This window comes from Taudactylus pleione, unplaced genomic scaffold (genome assembly GCF_031769625.1).
Source record: "Taudactylus pleione unplaced genomic scaffold, aTauple2 ptg001691l, whole genome shotgun sequence".
NCBI classification, from domain to species: domain Eukaryota; kingdom Metazoa; phylum Chordata; class Amphibia; order Anura; family Myobatrachidae; genus Taudactylus; species Taudactylus pleione.
The window spans coordinates 209709-235134 of NW_028286088.1; the positions used below are offsets into that span (position 1 = coordinate 209709).

General features: G+C 49.2%; 1 pseudogene; it reads left to right on the top strand.

The window, feature by feature from the left end:
- Nucleotides 1–4112: 4112 nt before the first annotated feature.
- Nucleotides 4113–5150, top strand: LOC148439571 (adenosine receptor A1 pseudogene; annotated as a pseudogene).
- Nucleotides 5151–25426: the final 20276 nt, after the last annotated feature.

Consider the following 25426-nt stretch of genomic DNA (forward strand, 5'->3'; position numbering starts at 1 on the left):
GAAGTGGAAAGAATATCATTTCACTGTAAACCGTCCACGACCAGGTGCTCCTCGCAAGATTTCTGACAGGAGTGAAAAGAATTATCAGAAGAGCTAAGGCCCACTTGTGGAGAGCTTCAGAAGGACCTGGAATTAGCAGGTACAAGTGTTTCAAAGATATCAATAAGTAATGCACTCAACTGCCATGGCCTGTATGCATGCTCACCACGCCAGTGGCAGAACTAGAGAGTGGTGGGCCCAGGTGCAAGAATATGCTTTGGGCCCCTGTATGCAGTGCCCCTCAGTAGTGCCCCCTTTATGCAGTGTCCCCAGCAGTGGTCCCCCCTATGCAGTGCTCCCAGTAGTGGAAATTTTGTTATGGTTATTCCATAGGTCTTGCTATACCCCCGATACTAGGGTACCAAGCCAAGTAGGCCATGATACAGAGGGCCAGGCAGTATGGAGGTCATGATGCATACTTTCCTACACTCCCAAAAATCACATGGTACTCTTGGCTACCCGGAGATGTAGGCAAGTCTCCTGCACCTCCCTTCATTGGCAGCATCCCCCGCCTGCGGCTGCCCACTTATAGAGCACAAGTGGACGGTCCGAGGGGCCAGGCAGTGTGGAGGCCACGATGCAGAGGGCCGGGCGGTGAGGAGGCCACGATGCAGAGGGCCGGGCGGTGAGGAGGCCACGATGCTGGTCTGCTTAGGGACATTAACAATGGTTTGTGTTTTATCCATTGCACGGTGCTGGCTTACTGTTTTGTGAAGAATTGATTTGTGGAAAATTTATGAAGTAATATCTATTTTAAGCATTGTTGATGCAGTCTGGAGCGCTGTGAAGCATTGTTGGTGCAGTGTGAAGCATTGTTGATGCAGTCTGGTACGGTGTGATGCATTGTTGATGCAGTCTGGTGCACTGTGAAGCATTGTTGATGCAGCCTGGTGCGGTGTGAAGCATTGTTGATGCAGTCTGGTTTGCTGTGGTGCGCTGTGAAGCATTGTTGATGCAGTCTGGTGCGGTGTGAAGCATTGTTGATGCAGTCTGGTGCACTGTGAAGCATTGTTGATGCAGTCTGGTGCGGTGTGAAGCATTGTTGATGCAGTCTGGTTTGCTGTGGTGCGCTGTGAAGCATTGTTGATGCAGTCTGGTACGGTGTGATGCATTGTTGATGCAGTCTGGTGCGCTGTGAAGCATTGTTGATGCAGTCTGGTGCGGTGTGAAGCATTGTTGATGCAGTCTGGTGTGCTGTGGTGCGCTGTGAAGCATTGTTGATGCAGTCTGGTGCGGTGTGAAGCATTGTTGATGCAGTCTGGTGTGCTGTGGTGCAGTGACAAGCATTGTTGATGCAGTGTGATGCATTGTTGGTGCGGTTTGAAGCATTGTTGATGCAGTCTGGTGCGGTGTGAAGCATTGTTGGTGTGGCGTGAAGCATTGTTGGTGCGGTGTGATGCTGGGATCCGCACGTCCCCTCACACCAGGGCTGGGGGGCTGCACATGACACAACTCCTACAAGGCAAATTCTTACCTGTGCAGGTTTCTTGCTGCGCTCTGCTTGGCATGTGACCAATATCGCATTTTACAGCACAGGGCGCCCAACCCAGATCTCTGCTGCCCACAGTCGGATTTGTATATACAGTAACTATAGATTTAAAAAATGCAGGAAAACCCTCCAATAAAATGGATGAAAAGCGAATCCTATAACTACTGATGTTTCCCCTATATATCGGGGACATATACATAGGAACAGTCTTCTCTACACAACTGCATTCAGAAATCTCAGTTCCACATTAAGGTGATCTGGATTATATCCTGTAGCTTAGTATTTACGCCATGATTTTGCCACTCTAGCTACAGCCCCAGCTCCGTACAGTCTCTGAGGGAGCATAGCTGATGTCCCTTTATTGATGCTGTTATCAGAGGGTGGTGTGAGCTGTAGGTGTGTACGGATGTATCTGCTACTCACATGTGGTACCAGCCTCTTCCCTGGAGTATTTGTTCTGGCAGCTGAGGACCAGGAAACTTCATCCCAGCCTCCAGGTCTATAGGACAGACTGAATCTGCAGAGGATCCCCAGACTCGGATATAGCTTCCTGATCTCCAGCACAGAGTGGATCTGCAGAGGATCCCCAGACTCGGATATAGCTTCCTGATCTCCAGCACAGAGTGGATCTGCAGAGGATCCCCAGACTCAGCTATAGCTCCCTGATCTCCAGCACAGATTGGATCTGCAGAGGATCCCCAGACTCAGCTATAGCTCCCTGATCTCCAGCACAGAGTGGATCTGCAGAGGATCCCCAGACTCAGCTATAGCTTCCTGATCTCCAGCACAGAGTGGATCTGCAGAGGATCCCCAGACTCGGCTATAGCTTCCTGATCTCCAGCACAGAGTGGACCTGCAGAGGATCCCCAGACTCAGCTATAGCTCCCTGATCTCCAGCACAGAGTGGATCTGCAGAGGATCCCCAGACTCGGCTATAGCTTCCTGATCTCCAGCACAGAGTGGATCTGCAGAGGATCCCCAGACTCAGCTATAGCTTCCTGATCCCCAGCACAGAGTGGATCTGCAGAGGATCCCCAGACTCAGCTATAGCTTCCTGATCCCCAGCACAGAGTGGATCTGCAGAGGATCCCCAGACTCAGCTATAGCTTCCTGATCTCCAGCACAGAGTGGATCTGCAGAGGATCCCAACAGTGACCCTGTTTTCCAGGACATACAAGGAATATTCCAGGACAAATGCACCAAGGTTATTCCCCAATCAATACACTGTTTACAGGAGATTGCTGGACCCAGTCTGCAGAACGCCAGGTGAGACATATAGCTTTATATGACAGACATGTGGACAGGTTAGGAGCCTGATTCAGAGGTGGCTGCTAACAGCCGCGAATGTGACTATTTGCGCAGTACTGCAGCGCCTGTATGCTAATGCTGCAGCCGATGGGATTTGTACAGAGACGCTCACCGGCTGCATCACTAATACCCCGCTCTGTGTATATATATCGCACCATTGAACATTTCATCAGCCCTATGGCGATGCAGAATGTCAGTCTGACAATGGCCACCGTGTCTGACTATCCATCTCCGACCCGCGACGGTAGCCACAATGATACGCGTGCAGACTTAAAAAATTGCGCGTCCAACAAAGACATTGCGACCACCTCTGAATCCGACCCTAGGAGTGCGGAGTGACGCAGGTGAGATGTGCGATTGCCATACTATATAGTCATTATAAGGTTAGACTCAGGTTACGCCTCTTACATACAGCCCCCCGTCCTTATTAAATCATCTCCTAACCCTGATAATGATTTACAGGGAGTCTGAAGGCAGGAAGGACACCAGCTGCCCCATTACAGGAGACGCGTCACGCTAGACATATAATTAGTAACAGCTTCACGGACAGCTGGCAATTATCAATATAATCTGATAATAAAACAAATTGGTTCTGCTCAAAGAAGCATCACAAAATAGGGTCCCAAAAGAAGGGGGACCATACAAGGAAGTGCTGGCCTCATGCAGCAATATCTAGGGGCCAGTCATTTGCACTGAAACATTTAAAAATGTCAATTTCTCAGCTGTTTAGTTTGTTTATTTCTCTGTTGTATCTGAGAAACCAGGAATGTGCAGATGGGGAGAGGCGCGAGAAGGGTTAAGCTGGGTACACACTACACAACATGTGTACCCGTGATGCGACAAACAGCCCGGCTGCCGACGGGCCGACATATTGAGCCATCCGTACACACTGGGCGATCCGGTGCCTGATATGCCGGCCTCCGCCACATAAGATCACATCAGCCGCATCGCCTGATTGGACTGCATGTACAAAAGACCAGGCGATGCCGCTGGCGACCCCACGGGAGCGCGCACTACACGATGTAGTACATACACTGCACAATATTAACGATTTGTCGTTCCGATGCGCGGGAATCAACCAAATCATTAACAATATGGTATAGTGTGTACCCAGCTTTAGAGCTGCTCGTCCCCATGTTTCCTGAGGGTCCCTCCCGCAGGGTACTTTACATTTGTCTGCCTTTCCTAACACTACACTTTTCTTTCCTCCCAGCTCATCTTAATACATCAGAGGAGAGAACATCAGAATGTTCCATTGTCATCAGTGGCACCTACCATGAACTCATCACCCTCTAATTCAGGGAGTCTCTCTGCCCCCTTGGTCTCTGTTACCAACGTCCCCTACTTGTTGACCGAAGTGCTAACAGCCGTTATATCTGTAGTGGGCAACACTCTAATCTGCTTGGCAGTTTTAAATGACCGCAGGCTCCGGACTGTCACAAACTACTTCCTCTTCTCCCTGGCCACTGCGGACATCCTGGTGGGAGCCGTGGCCATCCCTTGTGCAATCCTGCTGGACCTGGGCGTGGCGCGATGCAGCCTGTACTCCTGCCTGCTTATGCTTTGCAATCTCATGACTTTTTCTTTGGCCTCCATCTTTGGACTTTTGGCAGTAGCAGTAGAGCGCTACATTTCCATCTTGTGCCCCTTCCATTACCGTGCACTGGTCACACCTAGGGCCTCCATAATAGTAATAGTCTTCACCTGGATGCTAGCGGCAGTGGCTGGTCTGATGCCACTCATGGGCTGGCACGAACCATTCAATCCTGAACACTTCTGTCTCTTTAGCAGTCTCATATCCGAATCTTACATGGTCTACCTGGTTTTCTTCGGTTGTGTGATTCCTCCTCTAGTGGCCATGCTTGTGTTCTATGCTCGCATCTTTCAGGAGATCCGGAGACAGATTCGGCAGATTGCAGAATGGGAACTGGATGTGAGCCGTAGACGCAGACGGAGGCGGATAGTGGTCAGGGAGTTTCGCATTGCGACGTCACTTTTCCTTGTGGTCTTCTGCTTTGTGCTTTGCTGGTTTCCCATTCATATCCTCAATGTTGTACGATTTTATTGCCCGCACTGCGAGGTACCTCGAGAACTGGTTCTCGCTGCAGTTATCCTCTCGCATGCAAACTCCGCCATCAACCCGATTATATATGTCTTCCGCATGAGGACTTTTCGGAGGGCAGTAGAGGCCACTTTGTCTTGTTCCTGTAATACAGGGGCTGTAGGAAGTATTACTGGGTCCAGTCTTGCAAAAGCGACTCCTGACCAGAGAGCAGAAGGGAACCTCAGAGATGGCCCTTTGCCTGGGACCTAGGTGAGGAGGTGTCCTCTATGAATGAAGCACCTAGAAGAGGAGCCTTCATCATCTCCTGGCACCGTCGTGGTGGATCTGACCCATTCCATGCCACACTCTCTGGTCTTGTTAGTGTTCCTCCATTCATCTAAGTGATTGGCTGTGTGTGACTGCCAGCAGTAAGCTTTGTGGCTAGGCCAGAGATCCCCGACCAGTGTGACAGCACCACATTATGGGATTTCTGTGCAAGATCTTAATAGAAAAGAGAATATAAAGAAGTACAGTTGGGAAAATAAAATATATTTATTTATAATGTAAATATAAAAAACATTGTCTTAGTTTCTTGTTTTTTTTCACCCCCAAAAGAATATGGTTTTTGATTACAATGTGTTTTTTTTTTGTTTTGTTACAAGAGGACAGGGGTATTGCATGTCTTATTAGCCTTTATTTACAATGTGATAGCATACTACTTACCGATCCACATTAAGGTGAGCAGGAGATAAGTGACAGTAGATGTGAATATGGTCTTACTCAGTGTCTGCGACAGCTAAGGCAGAGGGAAATGGCAGCAGTAACCTGTAGGGTGCAGTGACCATGGACAAGAGGTTTCAGTGTTGTGATGGGATTGGAAGATTGTGAAGGTTCCTGAGACCCTGATAGACCAGCTCCATGCGATGTGTCTATGGGAAGGAACGATACTTGAGGACCACTGGAGGATCATATAGGGCCACAGGAAGAGTCTATGGGGGAACTGGATTGATGGATAAGTAGGCAATGGCCAGCACTGTGTAACCTTAGGTACTTTTGAGATATCCATGATGCTGATAGACAGGAGGGTGCTGAGATTACATTTGAGGACACCCTGACAGGTCAGTAGGACAAGTATGATGAAAACCTGGAATGTAGTGTCACGTTGCCAAGGAAATGGAGCAGGGGTTGGTGGGCAGTGTGAGAACCAGCAGAGGATCCTGGAGGTGGAGAGCTTACATCTGGCTGTGAGCGGGTCTTTGCTGTCTTCTGAGCACCATCATGGCCTATTGTGCTGGGTGAAGGTCAGATGGAAGAGAGGTCCATTATGGCATTAGAGCTTGTAGGCAGGTGGGAGTAGAGAAACGGGACGGGGGCTAGGACAGCGATGGGTCAGTACAAAGTATCAGGAGAGTAGGGATGATGATCACATGGTTTTAGGCAGAGGGTAAATGATCCATGGAGCTGGAGAAGTTGTATAACGTACTAGGCCAGTGTGATTACAGGAGGGAAGTGCTGGGAGTAAGGGGTGACTGGGAGGGGGATGCAGGTGGGTGGGCAATGTCTTGTACGCTGCAATATCACATTCCACTCCTGATTGTGTTTCTTTGGAGTAACCAGCAATGTCTCAAAGCGCTGTCATAGGTGCGCACACAGGCAGATGATCCGTCTCCCTCCCCCCCAGTGTATGTATGACAGCTACATCGCACATCCAACCATAATGCAGATATTCACTGTATTCATGCATCTATGTATCCACAGCACACCATCAGCGCACATTGGCACCAGCGTCATCACCACCAGTGCACACTGGCACCAGCATTATCGCTGCCAGCACACACTAGCACCAGCGTCATCTTCATCAGCGCACATTGCCACCAGTGTCATTCCTAACAGCATGTACATTGGCACCAGTCATTGCTACCAGCGTGTACATTGGCATCAGTCATTGCTACCAGCGTGTACATTGGAACCAGTCATTGCTACCAGCATGCACATTGGCATCAGAATCATTGCTACAAGTGTGTACATTGGCATCAGTCATTGCTACCAGCGTGTACATTGGCTCCAGAGTCATTGCTACCAGTGTGTAAATTGGCTCCAAAGTCATTGCTACCAGCGTGCACATTGGCACCAGACTAATTGCTATCAAAGTGTAAATTGGCACCAGAGTCATTCCTACCAGCGTGCACATTGGCACCAGAGTCATTACTGCCAGCGTGTAAATTGGCATCAGTCATTGCTACCAGCGTGCACATTGGCACCAGAGTCATTACTGCCAGCGTGTAAATTGGCATCAGTCATTGCTACCAGCGTGTACATTGGCACCAGAGTCATTGCTACCAGCGTGTACATTGGCTCCAGTCATTGCTACCAGCGTGTACATTGGCATCAGAATCATTGCTACCAGCGTGTACATTGGCTCCAGAGTCATTGCTACCAGCGTGTACATTGGCTCCAGAGTTATTGCTACCAGCGTGTACATTGGCTCCAGTCATTGCTACCAGCGTGTACATTGGCATCAGAATCATTGCTACCAGCGTGTACATTGGCTCCAGAGTCATTACTACCAGAGTGTACACTGGCTCCAGAGTCATGACTACCAGAGTGTACATTGGCTCCAGTCATTGCTACCAGCGTGTACATTGGCTCCAGTCATTGCTACCAGCGTGTACATTGGCTCCAGAGTCATTACTACCAGAGTGTACATTGGCTCCAGAGTCATTACTACCAGAGTGTACATTGGCTCCAGTCATTGCTACCAGCATGTACATTGGCACCAGAGTCATTGCTACCAGAGTGTACATTGGCTCCAGTCATTGCTACCAGCATGTACATTGGCACCAGAGTCATTGCTACCAGCGTGTACATTGGCTCCAGTCATTGCTACCAGCGTGTACATTGGCTCCAGTCATTGCTACCAGCGTGTACATTGGCATCAGAATCATTGCTACCAGTGTGTACATTGGCTCCAGAGTCATTACTACCAGCGTGTACATTGGCATCAGTCATTACTACCAGCGTGTACATTGGCACCAGAGTCATTGCTACCAGCGTGTACATTGGCTCCAGAGTCATTGCTACCAGTGTGTACATTGGCTCGAGTCATTGCTATAGCGTGCACATTGGCACCAGAGTAATTGCTACCAAAGTGTAAATTGGCACCAGTCATTGCTATAGGAGGTGGGCAGGGAGGGAGATGTGGACATTGGCATCAGAATCATTGCTACAAGTGTGTACATTGGCACCAGTCATTGTAACCAGCGTGCACATTGGCTCGAGAGTCATTGCTACCAGTGTGTACATTGGCTCCAGAGTCATTGCTACCAGTGTGTACATTGGCTCCAGAGTCATTGCTACCTGTGTGTATATTGGCTCCAGATTCATTACTACCAGAGTGTACATTGGCTCCAGAGTCATTGCTACCAGCGTCTACATTGGCACCAGAGTCATTGCTACCAGTGTGAACATTGGCTCCAGAGTCATTGCTACCTGTGTGTATATTGGCTCCAGATTCATTACTACCAGAGTGTACATTGGCTCCAGAGTCATTGCTATCAGCGTCTACATTGGCACCAGAGTCATTACTACCAAAGTGTAAATTGGCACCAGAGTCATTGCTACCAGCATGTACATTGGCACCAGAGTCATTGCTACCACCGTGTACATTGGCTCAAGTCATTGCTACCAGCATGTAATTATTATTATTATTATCCTTTATTTATATGGCGCCACAAGTGTTCCGCAGCGCCTTACATAGTACATAGAACTAATAGGTGAAACAAGAAACAAGTAACTTACAGTACATTACAGTGCAGGACAAGGACACAACTTATATACATTGCTGAAATAGTGATTAAAGTACTCACAATAAGCTGCCGGGAGTTCCCAGTCCCGTGTTAGGTGCCCTAATGGGGAGTAGAGAGTAGAAGAAAATGTAAAGAGAAGCACATGAGGGAAGAGGTCCCTGCTCGTGAGAGCTTACATTCTAAGGGGAGGGGCAGACAGACAGGCGTGACACAGAAGGGGAAGATAGAAAGGAAAGAGCATGAGGTGGGTTAGGATGAGTGCTGAAAGGCCTTGATGAAGTAGTGGGTCTTGAGAGCCCGTTTGAAGATTTGTAGGTGGAGAGTCTGATAGGGAGAGGGAGAGCATTCCAAAGGTAGGGAGCAGCACGGGCAAAATCTTGGATGTGGGAAGAAGTAATCAGTTGGCAAGAGAGGTGGCATGCATTAGTTGAGCGAAGTGGACGGGCAGGAGTGTGAAGGGAGAGAAGGTCAGATATGTATGCGTGAGAGGATTTGGTGAGGGCTTTGTAGGCAAATGTAAGAACCTTGAATTGGCATCTGAAGGGGAAATGGAGCCAGTGTAGGGCTTGAAGGAGAGGGGAAGTAGATGTAGAACGTCTGGAGAGGAAGATGAGCCGAGCAGCAGCATTGAGAACCGATTGTAGTGGAGAGAGGTGTGAAACTGGGAGGCCAGTTAGGAGAAGGTTACAGTAGTCCAATCTGGATATAACCAGTGAGTGGATGAGGGTTTTAGTGGCATCCTGGGTGAGGAAGGGTCTAATCCTGGAGATATTTTTTTAGGTGAAAACGGCAGGACTGCGAGAGGTGCTGAATGTGCGGTTTAAAGGAGAGGGAGGAGTCTAAGATAACTCCAAGACAGCGCACTTTGGGGATAGAGAAGATAGTTGTGCCATCAATAGATAATGAAATTGTGGGAAGTGATGTAGTGGAAGAGGTTGGAAAGATGATCAGCTCAGTCTTAGACATGTTAAGTTTAAGAAAGCGCTGGGACATCCACGAAGAGACAGCAGAGAGACAGTTGGAGATACGGGTAAGGAGTGAGGGGGAGAGCTCAGGGGTGGAAAGGTAAATTTGAGTATCATCTGCATAGAGATGATATTGGAGGTCAAAGGAGTTAATGAGTTCACCTAAAGAGGATGTATATAGGGAGAAAAGGAGAGGTCCAAGAACAGAACCTTGGGGAACTCCTACTGTTAGTGGAAGTGGAGGGGAAGAGGAGTCATGAGAGGACACAGCGAAGGAACCATCAGATAGGTAAGAGGAAAGCCAGGAGAGGGCAGTGCCACGTAAACCGAGAGAGTAAAGGATTTGCAGGAGGAGAGGGTGGTCTACAGTGTCAAATGCAGCAGAGAGGTGAAGGAGAATGAGCAGAGAGTAGTGGCCCTTGGATTTGGCGGCAAGGAGGTCGTTGCTGACTTTTGTGAGGGCAGTTTCAGTGGAGTGGAGAGATTGGAAGCCAGATTGAAATGAGTCAAGGAGGGAGTGGGAGGAAAGGAAGGTGGTAAGGCGGTTGTAGACAATACGCTCAAGGAGTTTGGAAGCAAAAGGGAGAAGAGAGATGGGTCGATAGTTGGAAAGTAAGTTAGGATCAAGGGTAGGTTTTTTAAGAATGGGGGAGACAAGAGCATGTTTGAATGCAGAAGGGACAGTGCCAGATGATAGGGAGAGATTAAGGAGGTGTGCCAGATGGGAACAGGCAGAAGGAGACAGGTGGAAGAGGAGACGGGAAGGGATAGGGTCAAGAGGGGAGGACCGGATGAGGGCCAAGACTTCCTCTGCAGAAGCAGGGGAGAAGGATGTCAAATTTGGTGAGACAAAAGGGGAGGGGTGGTAAGGGCAAGGTGGGGGAGGAGTGCTGACGGTCTGATGGGATATGATGTCCTCACGTATAGAGTCAATTTTAGATTTAAAGTAGGTGGCAAAGTCGAGGGCAGAGAGCGAGGAGGGAAGGCGAGGAGGGGAAGGGCAGAGTAGTGTGTTGAAAGTGGCAAAGAGATGCCGGGGGTTTGAGGACTGGGAGGAGATGAGGTTCTTGAAATATGTTTGTTTGGAGAGAGACAGGGCAGCACTGTAGGAAGAGAGAATAAATTTGAAATGGAGGAAGTCAGCCTTAGAGTGTGACTTTCTCCACTGACGCTCTGCAATTCTTGAACACTTTTGTAGGTATCTGGTGCATTTGGAATGCCAGGGTTGTGGTGTGGATCTGCGAGGGTGAGTAGTTATTGCCGGAGCAACAGAATCAAGAGCAGAAGTAAGGGATGAATTGTACAGGGAAGTAGCTTGTTCAGGACAGGAGAGAGAAATGGTAGGGGAGAGAAGAGAGTCCAGCAGGGAGAAAAAGCAACAGTGTCAATAGCCTCAATATTACGCTTAGTAATGGTAGCCTTAGGAGTTAAAGGAGGGGAAGAGAGGGATAGGTTAAAAGAGAGAAGGTGATGGTCAGAGAGGGGGAATGGGCAATTGGAGTAATCAGAAATATCACAACAGTGAGTAAAGACCAGGTCAAGTGAGTGCCCACTCACATGGGAGGGTGATGAGGTCCATTGGGTGAGACCAAATGAAGAGGGGAGGGTAAGGAGTTTAGCTGCAGAGGATTTTGTGGGAATGTCAATAGGAATATTAAAATCACCTAGGATAATGGAGGGAAAATCTGAGGAGAGAAAGTGAGGGAGCCAGGAAGCGAAGTTGTCAAGGAATTTGGAGGGAGAGCAAGGGGGACGGTAAATGACAGCTACTCTGAGGTTTACTGGTTGGAAGAGGCGTATAGCATGAACCTCAAATGTGGGGAATGTAAGGGATGGTTCAGAGGGTATTAGCTGGTAGGAATAACTGGTGGATAGAAGGACCCCAACACCACCACCATGGTGACCCCCAGGCCTGGTGGTGTGGGAGAAGGCAAGGCCCCCAGAGGATAGAGCAGCAGGAGAAGTGGTGTCAGCGGGTGAGATCCAAGTTTCAGTGATGGCTAGGAGATGTAGGGAGTTGGAGATGAAAAGGTCATGGGTGTGGAACAGTTTATTACAGACTGACCTGGCATTCCAGAGGGCACAGGATAGAGAGATAGCATTTGTGGGGGAGATGTGAATAAGATTATCCAGGTTGCTGTAACGTGAAGGTAAGATTAGTTTGGGGGACCGATATGAATAGAGTTTAGTGATGGCGTGGGCACCTGAGCTAGAAAGGGAACCTATAGGAGGTGGGCAGGGAGGGAGATGTGGACATTGGTATCAGAATCATTGCTACAAGTGTGTACATTGGCACCAGTCATTGTAACCAGCATGTACATTGGCTCCAGAGTCATTGCTACCAGCGTGTACATTGGCTCCAGAGTCATTGATATCAGCATGTACATTGGCTCCAGAGTCATTGCTACCAGTGTGTACATTGGCTCCAGAGTCATTCCTACCAGCGTGTACATTGGCTCCAGAGTCATTGCTACCAGCGTGCACATTGGCTCCAGTCATTACTACCAGAGTGTACATTGGCATCAGTCATTACTACCAGCGTGTACATTGGCACCAGATTTATTGCTACCAGTGTGTACATTGGCACCAGAGTCATTGCTACCAGCGTGTACATTGGCTCGAGTCATTGCTATCAGCGTGCACATTGGCACCAGAGTAATTGCTACCAGCGTGTACATTGGCACCAGTCATTGCTACCAGCGTGTACATTGGCTCCAGATTCATTACTACCAGCGTGTACATTGGCTCCAGAGTCATTGCTACCAGCGTGTACATTGGCTCCAGAGTCATTACTACCAGAGTGTACATTGGCATCAGTCATTGCTACCAGCATGTACATTGGCATCAGAGTCATTGCTATCAGCGTGTACATTGGCACCAGAGTCATTGCTACCAGCGTGTACATTGGCTCCAGAGTCATTACTACCAGTGTGTACATTGGCACCAGTCATTGCTACCAGCGTGTACATTGGCTCCAGAGTCATTACTACCAGCGTGTACATTGGCACCAGTCATTGCTACCAGCGTGTACATTGGCTCCAGATTCATTACTACCAGCGTGCACATTGGCACCAGAGACATTACTACCAGAGTGTACATTGGCATCAGTCATTGCTACCAGCGTGTACATTGGCTCCAGTCATTGCGACCAGCGTGTACATTGGCTCCAGAGTCATTGCTACCAGCGTGCACATTGGCACCAGAGTCATTGCTACCAGCGTGTACATTGGCTCCAGCGTCATTACTACCAGAGTGTACATTGGCATCAGTCATTGCTACCAGCATGTACATTAGCATCAGTCATTACTACCAGCGTGTACATTGGCATCATTCATTACTACCAGCGTGTACATTGGCACCAGAGTCATTGCTACCAGCATGTACATTGGCACCAGAGTCATTGCTACCAGCGTGTACATTGGCTCCAGAGTCATTACTACCAGCGTGTACATTGGCACCAGTCATTGCTACCAGCGTGTACATTGGCTCCAGAGTCATTGCTATCAGCGTGCACATTGGCACCAGAGACATTACTACCAGAGTGTACATTGGCAGCAGTCATTACTACCAGCGTGTAAATTGGCATCAGTCATTGCTACCAGCATGTACATTGGCATCAGAGTCATTACTACCAGCGTGTACATTGGCTCCAGAGTCATCGCTACCAGCGTGTACATTGGCATCAGTCATTGTTACCAGCGTGCACATTGGCTCCAGTCATTACTACCAGCGTGTACATTGGCATCAGTCATTACTACCAGCGTGTATATTGGCTCCAGAGTCATTGCTACCAGCGTGTACATTGGCATCAGTCATTGCTACCAGCGTGCACATTGGTGCCAATGTACACGCTGGTAGTAATGACTGGAACCAATGTGCACGCTGGTAGCAATGACTGATGCCAATGTACACGCTGGTAGCAATGACTCTGGAGCCAATATACACGCTGGTCGCAATGACTCTGGAGCCAATGTACACGCTGGTCGCAATGACTCTGGTGCCAATGTACACGCTGGTAGTAATGACTGGAGCCAATGTGCACGCTGGTAGCAATGACTGATGCCAATGTACACGCTGGTCGCAATGACTCTGGAGCCAATGTACACGCTGGTCGCAATGACTCTGGTGCTAATGTACACGCTGGTAGTAATGACTGGAGCCAATGTGCACGCTGGTAACAATGACTGATGCCAATGTACACGCTGGTAGCGATGACTCTGGAGCCAATGTACACGCTGGTAGTAATGACTCTGATGCCAATGTACATGCTGGTAGCAATGACTGATGCCAATTTACACGCTGGTAGTAATGACTGCTGCCAATGTACACTCTGGTAGTAATGTCTCTGGTGCCAATGTGCACGCTGATAGCAATGACTCTGGAGCCAATGTACACGCTGGTAGCAATGACTGGTGCCAATGTACACGCTGGTAGTAATGACTCTGGAGCCAATGTACACGCTGGTAGCAATGACTCTGGTGCCAATGTACATGCTGGTAGCAATGACTCTGGTGCCAATGTACACGCTGGTAGTAATGAATGATGCCAATGTACACGCTGGTAGTAATGACTGATGCTAATGTACATGCTGGTAGCAATGACTGATGCCAATGTACACTCTGGTAGTAATGACGCTGGAGCCAATGTACACGCTGGTAGCAATGACTCTGGTGCCAATGTGCACGCTGGTAGCAATGACTCTGGAGCCAATGTACACGCTGGTCGCAATGACTCTGGTGCCAATGTACACGCTGGTAGTAATGACTGGAGCCAATGTGCACGCTGGTAGCAATGACTGATGCCAATGTACACGCTGGTAGCGATGACTCTGGAGCCAATGTACACGCTGGTAGTAATGACTGGAACCAGAGTCATTGCGACCAGCGTGTACATTGGCTCCAGTCATTGCGACCAGCACAACTCTTTTTAAGCATTGGATATATGTTTTATTTGTATGTCTGTGTTACTTGTATTAAATGATATAGGAGACGCCGTTCCGTGTTTGCTATATAGGAATGGAGCATACAGTACCAATTTCTTGGTGAATTTCTGGGGTGCAATCTACCATATAGCTCATATTGGTTTTTCCTTCCCTTTCTGACCAACTACCGTGTTTCCCCAATAATAAGACACTGTCTTATTTTTTATTTGGGTCACAAAAAACTCCATAGGGCTTATTTTAATTAACATTGACAGCATCATGCCCTCAGTCCTGCTTTATCCCCGTCATGCCCTCAGTCCTGCTTTATCCCCATCATGCCCTCAGTCCTGCTTTATCCCCATCATGGCCTCAGTCCTGCTTTTATCCCCATCATGCCCTCAGTCCTGCTTTATCCCCGTCATGGCCTCAGTCCTGCTTTTATCCCCATCATGGCCTCAGTCCTAGTTTATCCCCGTCATGGCCTCAGTCCTGCTTTATCCCCGTCATGGCCTCAGTCCTGCTTTTATCCCCGTCATGGCCTCAGTCCTGCTTTTATCCCCGTCATGGCCTCAGTCCTGCTTTATCCCCATCATACCCTCAGTCCTGCTATTATCCCCGTCATGGCCTCAGTCCTGCTTTATCCCCATCATGGCCTCAGTCCTGCTTTATCCCCATCATGGCCTCAGTCCTGCTTTATCCCCATCATGGCCTCAGTCCTGCTTTTATCCCCGTCATGCCCTCAGTCCTGCTTTATCCCCGTCATGCCCTCAGTCCTGCTTTATCCCCGTCATGCCTTCAGTCCTGCTTTATCCCCGTCATGGCCTCAGTCCTGCTTTATCCCCGTCATGGCCTCATTCCTGCTTTATCCCCGTCATGGCCTCAGTCCTGCTTTATCCCCGTCATGGCCTCAGTCCTGCTATTATCCCCGTCATGGCCTCAGTCCTGCTTTATCCCCGTCATGCCCTCAGTCCTGCTTTATCCCCGTCATGGCCTCAGTCCTGCTTTATCCCCGTCATGGCCTCAGTCCTGCTTTATCCCCGTCATGGCCTCAGTCCTGCTTTATCCCCGTCATGGCCTCAGTCCTGCTTTATGCCCTCAGTCCTGCTTTATCCCCGTCATGGCCTCAGTCCTGCTTTATCCCCGTCATGGCCTCAGTCCTGCTTTATCCCCGTCATGGCCCTCAGTCCTGCTTTATCCCCGTCATGGCCCTCAGTCCTGCTTTATCCCCGTCATGGCCTCAGTCCTGCTTTATCTCCGTCATGCCCTCAGTCCTGCTATTATCCCTGTCATGGCCTCAGTCCTGCTTTATCCCCGTCATGCCCTCAGTCCTGCTTTATCCCCGTCATGGCCTCAGTCCTGCTTTATCCCCATCATGGCCTCAGTCCTGCTATTATCCCCATCATGGCCTCAGTCCTGCTTTATCCCCATCATGGCCTCAGTCCTGCTTTATCCCCGTCATGGCCTCAGTCCTGCTTTATCCCCGTCATGGCCTCAGTCCTGCTTTATGCACTCAGTCCTGCTTTATCCCCGTCATGGCCTCAGTCCTGCTTTATCCCCGTCATGGCCCTCAGTCCTGCTTTATCTCCGTCATGCCCTCAGTCCTGCTATTATCCCCATCATGCCCTCAGTCCTGCTATTATCCCCGTCATGGCCTCAGTCCCACTTTATCCCCGTCATGGCCTCAGTCCCGCTTTATCCCCGTCATGGCCTCAGTCCTGCTTTACGCCCTCAGTCCTGCTTTATCCCCGTCATGGCCTCAGTCCTGCTTTATCCCCGTCATGCCCTCAGTCCTGCTTTATCCCCGTCATGGCCTCAGTCCTGCTTTATCCCCGTCATGGCCTCAGTCCTGCTTTATGCCCTCAGTCCTGCTTTATCCCCGTCATGGCCTCAGTCCTGCTTTATGCCCGTCATGGCCTCAGTCCTGCTTTATCCCCGTCATGGCCTCAGTCCTGCTTTATCCCCGTCATGGCCCTCAGTCCTGCTTTATCCCCGTCATGGCCCTCAGTCCTGCTTTATCCCCGTCATGGCCCTCAGTCCTGCTTTATCCCCGTCATGGCCCTCAGTCCTGCTTTATCCCTATCCCCGTCATGGCCCTCAGTCCTGCTTTATCCCCGTCATGGCCTAAGTCCTGCTTTATCCCCGTCATGGCCTCAGTCCTGCTATTATCCCCGTCATGCCCTCAGTCCTGCTATTATCCCCGTCATGGCCTCAGTCCTGCTTTTATCCCCGTCATGCCCTCAGTCCTGCTTTATCCCCGTCATGCCCTCAGTCCTGCTTTATCCCCGTCATGCCCTCAGTCCTGCTTTATCCCCGTCATGCCCTCAGTCCTGCTTTATCCCAGTCATGGCCTCAGTCCTGCTTTATGCCCTCAGTCCTGCTTTATCCCCGTCATGGCCCTCAGTCCTGCTTTATCCCCGTCATGCCCTCAGTCCTGCTTTATCCCCGTCATGGCCTCAGTCCTGCTTTATCCCCGTCATGGCCTCAGTCCTGCTTTTATCCCCGTCATGGCCTCAGTCCTGCTTTTATCCCCATCATAGCCTCAGTCCTGCTTTATCCCCATCATACCCTCAGTCCTGCTATTATCCCCGTCATGGCCTCAGTCCTGCTTTATCCCCGTCATGGCCTCAGTCCTGCTTTATCCCCATCATGGCCTCAGTCCTGCTTTATCCCCATCATGGCCTCAGTCCTGCTTTTATCCCCGTCATGCTCCGTCCTGCTTTATCCCCGTCATGCCCTCAGTCCTGCTTTATCCCCGTCATGGCCTCAGTCCTGCTTTATCCCCGTCATGCCTTCAGTCCTGCTTTATCCCCGTCATGGCCTCAGTCCTGCTTTATCCCCGTCATGGCCTCATTCCTGCTTTATCCCCGTCATGGCCTCAGTCCTGCTTTATCCCCGTCATGGCCTCAGTCCTGCTATTATCCCCGTCATGGCCTCAGTCCTGCTTTATCCCCGTCATGCCCTCAGTCCTGCTTTATCCCCGTCATGGCCTCAGTCCTGCTTTATCCCCGTCATGGCCTCAGTCCTGCTTTATCCCCGTCATGGCCTCAGTCCTGCTTTATGCCCTCAGTCCTGCTTTATCCCCGTCATGGCCTCAGTCCTGCTTTATCCCCGTCATGGCCTCAGTCCTGCTTTATCCCCGTCATGGCCCTCAGTCCTGCTTTATCCCCGTCATGGCCTCAGTCCTGCTTTATCTCCGTCATGCCCTCAGTCCTGCTATTATCCCCGTCATGGCCTCAGTCCTGCTATTATCCCCGTCATGGCCTCAGTCCTGCTTTATCCCCGTCATGGCCTCAGTCCTGCTTTATCCCCGTCATGCCCTCAGTCCTGCTTTATCCCCGTCATGGCCTCAGTCCTGCTATTATCCCCGTCATGGCCTCAGTCCTGCTATTATCCCCATCATGGCCTCAGTCCTGCTTTATCCCCGTCATGGCCTCAGTCCTGCTTTATACCCGTCATGGCCTCAGTCCTGCTTTATGCACTCAGTCCTGCTTTATCCCCGTCATGGCCTCAGTCCTGCTTTATCCCCGTCATGGCCTCAGTCCTGCTTTATACCCGTCATGGCCTCAGTCCTGCTTTATGCACTCAGTCCTGCTTTATCCCCGTCATGGCCTCAGTCCTGCTTTATCCCCGTCATGGCCCTCAGTCCTGCTTTATCTCCGTCATGCCCTCAGTCCTGCTACTATCCCCATCATGCCCTCAGTCCTGCTATTATCCCCGTCATGGCCTCAGTCCCGCTTTATCCCCGTCATGGCCTCAGTCCTGCTTTATCCCCGTCATGGCCTCAGTCCTGCTTTATGCCCTCAGTCCTGCTTTATCCCCGTCATGGCCTCAGTCCTGCTTTATGCCCGTCATGGCCTCAGTCCTGCTTTATCCCCGTCATGGCCTCAGTCCTGCTTTATCCCCGTCATGGCCCTCAGTCCTGCTTTATCCCCGTCATGGCCCTCAGTCCTGCTTTATCCCCGTCATGGCCCTCAGTCCTGCTTTATCCCCGTCATGGCCCTCAGTCCTGCTTTATCCCTATCCCCGTCATGGCCCTCAGTCCTGCTTTATCCCCGTCATGGCCTAAGTCCTGCTTTATCCCCGTCATGGCCTCAGTCCTGCTTTATCCCCGTCATGCCCTCAGTCCTGCTATTATCCCCGTCATGGCCTCAGTCCTGCTTTTATCCCCGTCATGCCCTCAGTCCTGCTTTTATCCCCGTCATGCCCTGTCCTGCTTTATCCCCGTCATGCCCTCAGTCCTGCTTTATCCCCGTCATGCCCTCAGTCCTGCTTTATCCCCGTCATGCCCTCAGTCCTGCTTTATCCCCGTCATGCCCTCAGTCCTGCTTTATGCCCTCAGTCCTGCTTTATCCCCGTCATGGCCTCAGTCCTGCTTTATCCCCGTCATGCCCTCAGTCCTGCTTTATCCCCGTCATGGCCTCAGTCCTGCTTTATCCCCGTCATGCCCTCAGTCCTGCTTTATCCCCGTCATGGCCTCAGTCCTGCTTTATCCCCGTCATGGCCTCAGTCCTGCTTTATGCACTCAGTCCTGCTTTTATCCCCGTCATGGCCTCAGTCCTGCTTTATGCACTCAGTCCGGCTTTTATCCCCGTCATGCCCTCAGTCCTGCTTTACAATTCTTTACTTTTTTTTTTTTTGTTAAGGCTTATTTTCGGGGAAACACGGTAGTAAGAGGTCTATGAGATTGGCTGCAGGTGTCTATTCACCTGCGTCATCGCTATCAGCGCCTACAGGCACCAGCGTCATCGCTATCAGCGCCTACAGGCACCAGCGTCATCGCTATCAGCGCCTACAGGCACCAGCGTCATCGCTATCAGCACGCATTGGCACCAGCGTCATCGCTATCAGCACGCATTGGCACCAGCGTCATCGCTATCAGCACGCATTGCCACCAGCGTCATCGCTATCAGCACGCATTGGCACCAGCGTCATCGCTATCAGCACGCATTGGCACCAGCGTCATCGCTATCAGCGCACACGGGCACAGCGCACAATGTCATCACTATCAGCACACATTGGCACCAGCATCAACACTATCAGCACGCATTGGTACCAGCGTCATCACGACCAGCGCACACTGGCACTCTCCACCACTGACACCTGCTGTCTGCATAACACAGAGTCTCGTACAGTAGCCATATACAGAGGAAATATTATACAGGGTATGAGATTACTGTACGCTATTATATGCTCTGTATGAGTCCTATCTGTGTAACACAGCATCTCATACAGTAACCATATACAGAGGAAAATGAGTTATGGTAAAACTTACCATTGTTAATTCTTTCTTCGAAGTCCATAGGATCCACAGGGCACCTGCCCTGACACACCTGGCTTCATATGGGCTGTGTCTGGTCACTGGTTTCCCGTCTCCTTCTACTTGAGTGTATGATTCTTGTGTGTACCAGTCTTCCTTCTCCTCCTCTGGCCTTTGGTGCTTTGGAGATGGGGTAGGGGGTGTTGGACCAGTGCATCCTGGGAGCTGAAAGCTTTAACTGGGTGGTGTCCGGTCCTCTACCTACACTCCAAGGTCGCCCTATGGACTTCGAAGAAAGAGAATTAACAATGGTAAGTTTTACCATAACTCATTTTCCTCTGTATATGGTTACTGTATGAGATGCTGTGTTACACAGATAGGACTCATACAGAGCATATAATAGCGTACAGTAGAGCCCGTTGTTAGGAGTACCCAGTCTGGGATCCAAAAGGGGCGACCCTTGGTTAGATGAGATGTCTGTAGCCATGAAGAGAGGGACAGACGCACCTCCGGAGAGTACCATTGCCTGAGCTTTGATCCGATGGGGTAACCCGTTCCACCTGGAGAGGATCAGCTTTTGCAAAGGTCTGGAATGAAACTGAGCATACTCCACCATGTTGAAGATGGACACCCAGAACCTGCATTGCTAAGTGGATCGACACCCGGCAACTGTGTAGACATCTGCGCACTAATAATTGAAGTGTGGAGATCTTGTCTAATGTCAAAAAGATTCTCTTACCTTCAGAATCCAGCAGGGCTCCCAGATGAATCATTCTCTATGAGGGATCCAGGGAGAACTTTTTCAAGTTTATTAACCATCCCTGCTTGTGAAGGAAAGCAATGGTTAGCCGCTGTTGGTGGTGAAGCATTTCTCGGGATCCTGCTAAGAACAGGAGATCATCCAGATATGGTAACAGTCGGATACCCTGTCCACGCAGGTGGGCTGCCATGATAGCCATAATTTTGGTAAACACCCGTGGAGCTGTGGATAGTCCAAACGGCAGAGCCTGAAATTGGAAGTATCGCTGTAGTATAGCAAACCATAGATATCGCTGATGTGAGGGCGCTATAGGTACATGTAGGTACGAGTTCTGAATATCCAGAGATACCATAAAGTCCCCAGGCTCCATGACAGAGTGTAGGGTTTCCATCCTGAACCTGGGTACCCTGAGGAATTTGTTCAGGGATTTGATAGACTGATGAGACCCATTCTGCTTTTGAACCAGAAAAAGAGAATAGTAACTGGTCCCCCGCTGAGATAGCGGGACTGGCAATTACCCCTGCTTGCAGCAAGGACTGTATGGCTTTCTGAATTTGTAAGGCCTTGCTTGGGTCTGAATGAGGGCTTGTGTAGAAAAACTGGTGCGGTGGCTATTTAAGAAATGAGAGGGCATACCCGTGGGAGACCACTTCTCTTACCCAAGCATCCGTGGTGGTTTGACACCAGCACTGGGCAAACTGAAGAAGTCGGCCTCCCACTCTGAAATTCCCCAGAGGGAGGCCCGTCCCATCAGGCTGAGGGCTTATCCTCGGATTTTGAAGCAGGGTTTCTGGTGGTCTAGGCCTGCTTGGTCCTGGGCTTGGTGGCCCTAGTGGAAACCGACTGCCTAGGAAAGGACTGAGCTTTAGGTTTTCCTTGAGGACGAAAGGACCTAAAAGATGTAGTCCGAGGCTTTGCAGTAGTAGTTGCTGAAGGCAGAAATGCAGTTTTTGATGCCGCCAATGTGGTTACAATATTTTCAAGGTCTGGGCCAAACAAGATCTCCCCATTGTAGGGTAACACTTCTAGGTCTTTCTTGGGAGTCCATGTGCGCCTTCCTTGAGCGTAGCCACAGGGTACGATGGGCAGACACTGCCGTGGCCTAGATCTGGAGGTTAGGAGACTGGCATCCAATGTCGCTTCTCCAATATAAGAAGCTGCATCTCGTATGTGATCAACGAAAGACATCTGATCCCTAGAAGCATTGGAGGGAAAAAGTCTTCAAGTGCGTCAGCCCAGCTCTCTATAGCTTTAGCCACCCATGGAATAGCGAAGGTCGGACGGGCAACATCCCATGAAAGAGAGTATATCGATTTAAGGCAAGATTCAACCTTTCTATCTGTAGGATCCTTCAGAGAGGATACTGTAGGGATAGGCAACGTAGCGCCTTTAATTAAACTCGTAAAATGCGAATCCACCGCAGGGGGAAGTCTCCCAATATGAACAGTGAGCCGCGGGAAATGGATAACAGAAGGTCAGACGTTTTTGGGACTGAAACCTGTTACCAGGCGTCTGCCAGGCTGCTGCCATGTGTTCAGCTAATTGATCCGATAGAGGGAATTCTGCTGAAGCCACTTTCTGTCGGTTAAACAGTGGGCGCTATGATTTAGGGGCTGGTTCGTCATCTTCTATTAGTAAGATGGATCTAACAGCTCGCACCAAGGCAGGAATATTAATTTTAGACCGACTCTCGTCCTCCCCCGGAGGGCAGTCAGTGTTAGAGGGATCAGCATCTTCTGCCTCCTCAGATGACACCTCAGAATCTGAGAGCTGCCTGGACTGTGAGGATAACACCAGACGCTTAGGTGTTTACTGGGCCGGGGATTCTCACCTTGCAACATAGTTTGAAAGGCTGTAGAGCTGCAGTAGCCACCAGACTCTGTACCGAGCTAGAGAGTACGTCTACCCATGGAGGGGGCACAGGAGGTACCTGTATTGCCTGAACCTGTTGTGGTAACCCCAGAGGGGGAATGACGGCCTGTTGTGGTAACCCCATAGGGGTAAATTACAGTCGGTACCGCTAGGTGGTCCACAATAGTAGCCAGCACCTGAGAAAAGGAAGCCCAGGGGGGATCCTGTGCAGGAGCTGGGGGGGTCTGATGGGCCTGGCAGAGTATAACATTTAACACATAACCCATCTTGTATCAAATCCTCCTCACCTAAGCCTGCAGCACCTAATGATAGCAGTATGGGTGCAGATGCTTGCTACTCTTGCCTTTGCTAGACATAGCTGTAAAGTAGTATAGCACACAATATGGCACAGGGTATAATGCAACCACTGGGTATGTAGGATACAAGTATGAATGCCTGCATATCCCTGAGAGAGCTGTGGCTGAGCCTGGAGAATATGGACTCCGGAGACCTGAGTTTCGTGTGTTTGGAAGAGAGCAGTTCAGGGAAGCGAGACCTCAGAGGAATGGCGTCCTGAGCTGAGGGGCCGCTGACCTCCCCATGCTAATTTCTAACCACCAGGACACTGGATTCCAGCTCCATCTGTACCCTGGTGATATAGTGGATCACGTTGGACAAAGCCTGTGTTCATTCTCAGCGCCACCGGTCTGTCCCCTGAGACCGGAGGTATGACTGCCAATCCGCAGGTCACCACAAGCGATGACCCGCCTTACCTGTCCCCTTGTGTCCGGGCTGCAGTCTGGGTCCGTCCGCGGGGCCAGCTAGTGAGGACCCCGGTATGCCCGCGGAAATCCCCAGCCGAAGCTGGCGCTGCGGCGTTCGGAGGGGTGACGGAGCGGCAGCGATGATGTCCTGTGGACGGTCTGCTGCTGTACGCTCAGCAGAAAAATAAACAAATCATAACATAAAAGCTGCCGAAGCAGCGCACTGCATTATGGTGACCCGACTCTGGCCAGGCACCGACGAGAATGAGGACCAGTGCATCCTGGGAGCTGAAAGCTTTAACTGTGTGGTGCCCAGTCGTCAACCACCACCTACACCCCAAGGTCTCCCTGTGGAGCCCTATGGACCCTGAAGAAGAAATATTATACAGGGTATATGATTACTGTACGCTATTATACGCTCTGTATCCCAACTATGTAACACAGCGTCTCATACAGTAACCATATACAGAGGAAATGTTATTATACAGGGTATATGGTTACTGTACGCTATTATACGCTCTGTATGAGTCCTAACTATGTAACACAGCGTCTCATACAGTAACTATATACAGAGGAAATGTTATTATACAGGGTATATGGTTACTGTACGCTATTATACGCTCTGTATGAGTCCTAACTATGTAACACAGCATCTCATACAGTAACCATATACAGAGGAAATGTTATTATACAGGGTATATGATTACTGTACACTATTATACGCTCTGTATGAGTCCTAACTATGTAACGCAGCGTCTCATACAGTAACCATATACAGAGGAAATGTTATACAGGGTATATGGTTACTGTACACTATTATACGCTCTGTATGAGTCCTAACTGTGTAACAGAGCATCTCATACAGTAACCATATGCAGAGGAAATGTTATTATACAGGGTATATGATTACTGTACGCTATTATACGCTCTGTATGAGTCCTAACTATGTAACACAGCGTCTCATACAGTAACCATATACAGAGGAAATATTATACAGGGTATATGATTACTGTACGCTATTATACGCTCTGTATGAGTCCTAACTATGTAACACAGCGTCTCATACAGTAACCATATACAGAGGAAATATTATACAGGGTATATGATTACTGTACGCTATTATACGCTCTGTATGAGTCCTAACTATGTAACACAGCGTCTCATACAGTAACCATATACAGAGGAAATATTATACAGGATATATGATTACTGTACGCTATTATACGCTCTGTATGAGTCCTAACTATGTAACAGAGCATCTCATACAGTAACCATATACAGAGGAAATATTATACAGGGTATATGATTACTGTACGCTATTATACGCTCTGTATGGGTCCTAACTATGTAACAGAGCATCTCATACAGTAACCATATACAGAGGAAATATTATACAGGATATATGATTACTGTACACTATTATACGCTCTGTATGAGTCCTAACTATGTAACACAGCGTCTCATACAGTAACCATATACAGAGGAAATATTATACAGGATATATGATTACTGTACACTATTATACGCTCTGTATGAGTCCTAACTATGTAACAGAGCATCTCATACAGTAACCATATGCAGAGGAAATGTTATTATACAGGGTATATGGTTACTGTACACTATTATACGCTCTGTATGAGTCCTAACTATGTAACACAGCGTCTCATACAGTAACCATATACAGAGGAAATATTATACAGGGTATATGATTACTGTACACTATTATACGCTCTGTATGAGTCCTAACTATGTAACAGAGCATCTCATACAGTAACCATATACAGAGGAAATGTTATTATACAGGATATATGATTACTGTACGCTATTATACGCTCTGTATGAGTCCTAACTATGTAACACAGCGTCTCATACAGTAACCATATGCAGAGGAAATGTTATTATACAGGGTATATGATTACTGTACGCTATTATACGCTCTGTATGAGTCCTAACTATGTAACACAGCGTCTCATACAGTAACCATATACAGAGGAAATATTATACAGGATATATGATTACTGTACACTATTATACGCTCTGTATGAGTCCTAACTATGTAACAGAGCATCTCATACAGTAACCATATGCAGAGGAAATGTTATTATACAGGGTATATGGTTACTGTACGCTATTATACGCTCTGTATGAGTCCTAACTATGTAACACAGCGTCTCATACAGTAACCATATACAGAGGAAATATTATACAGGGTATATGATTAC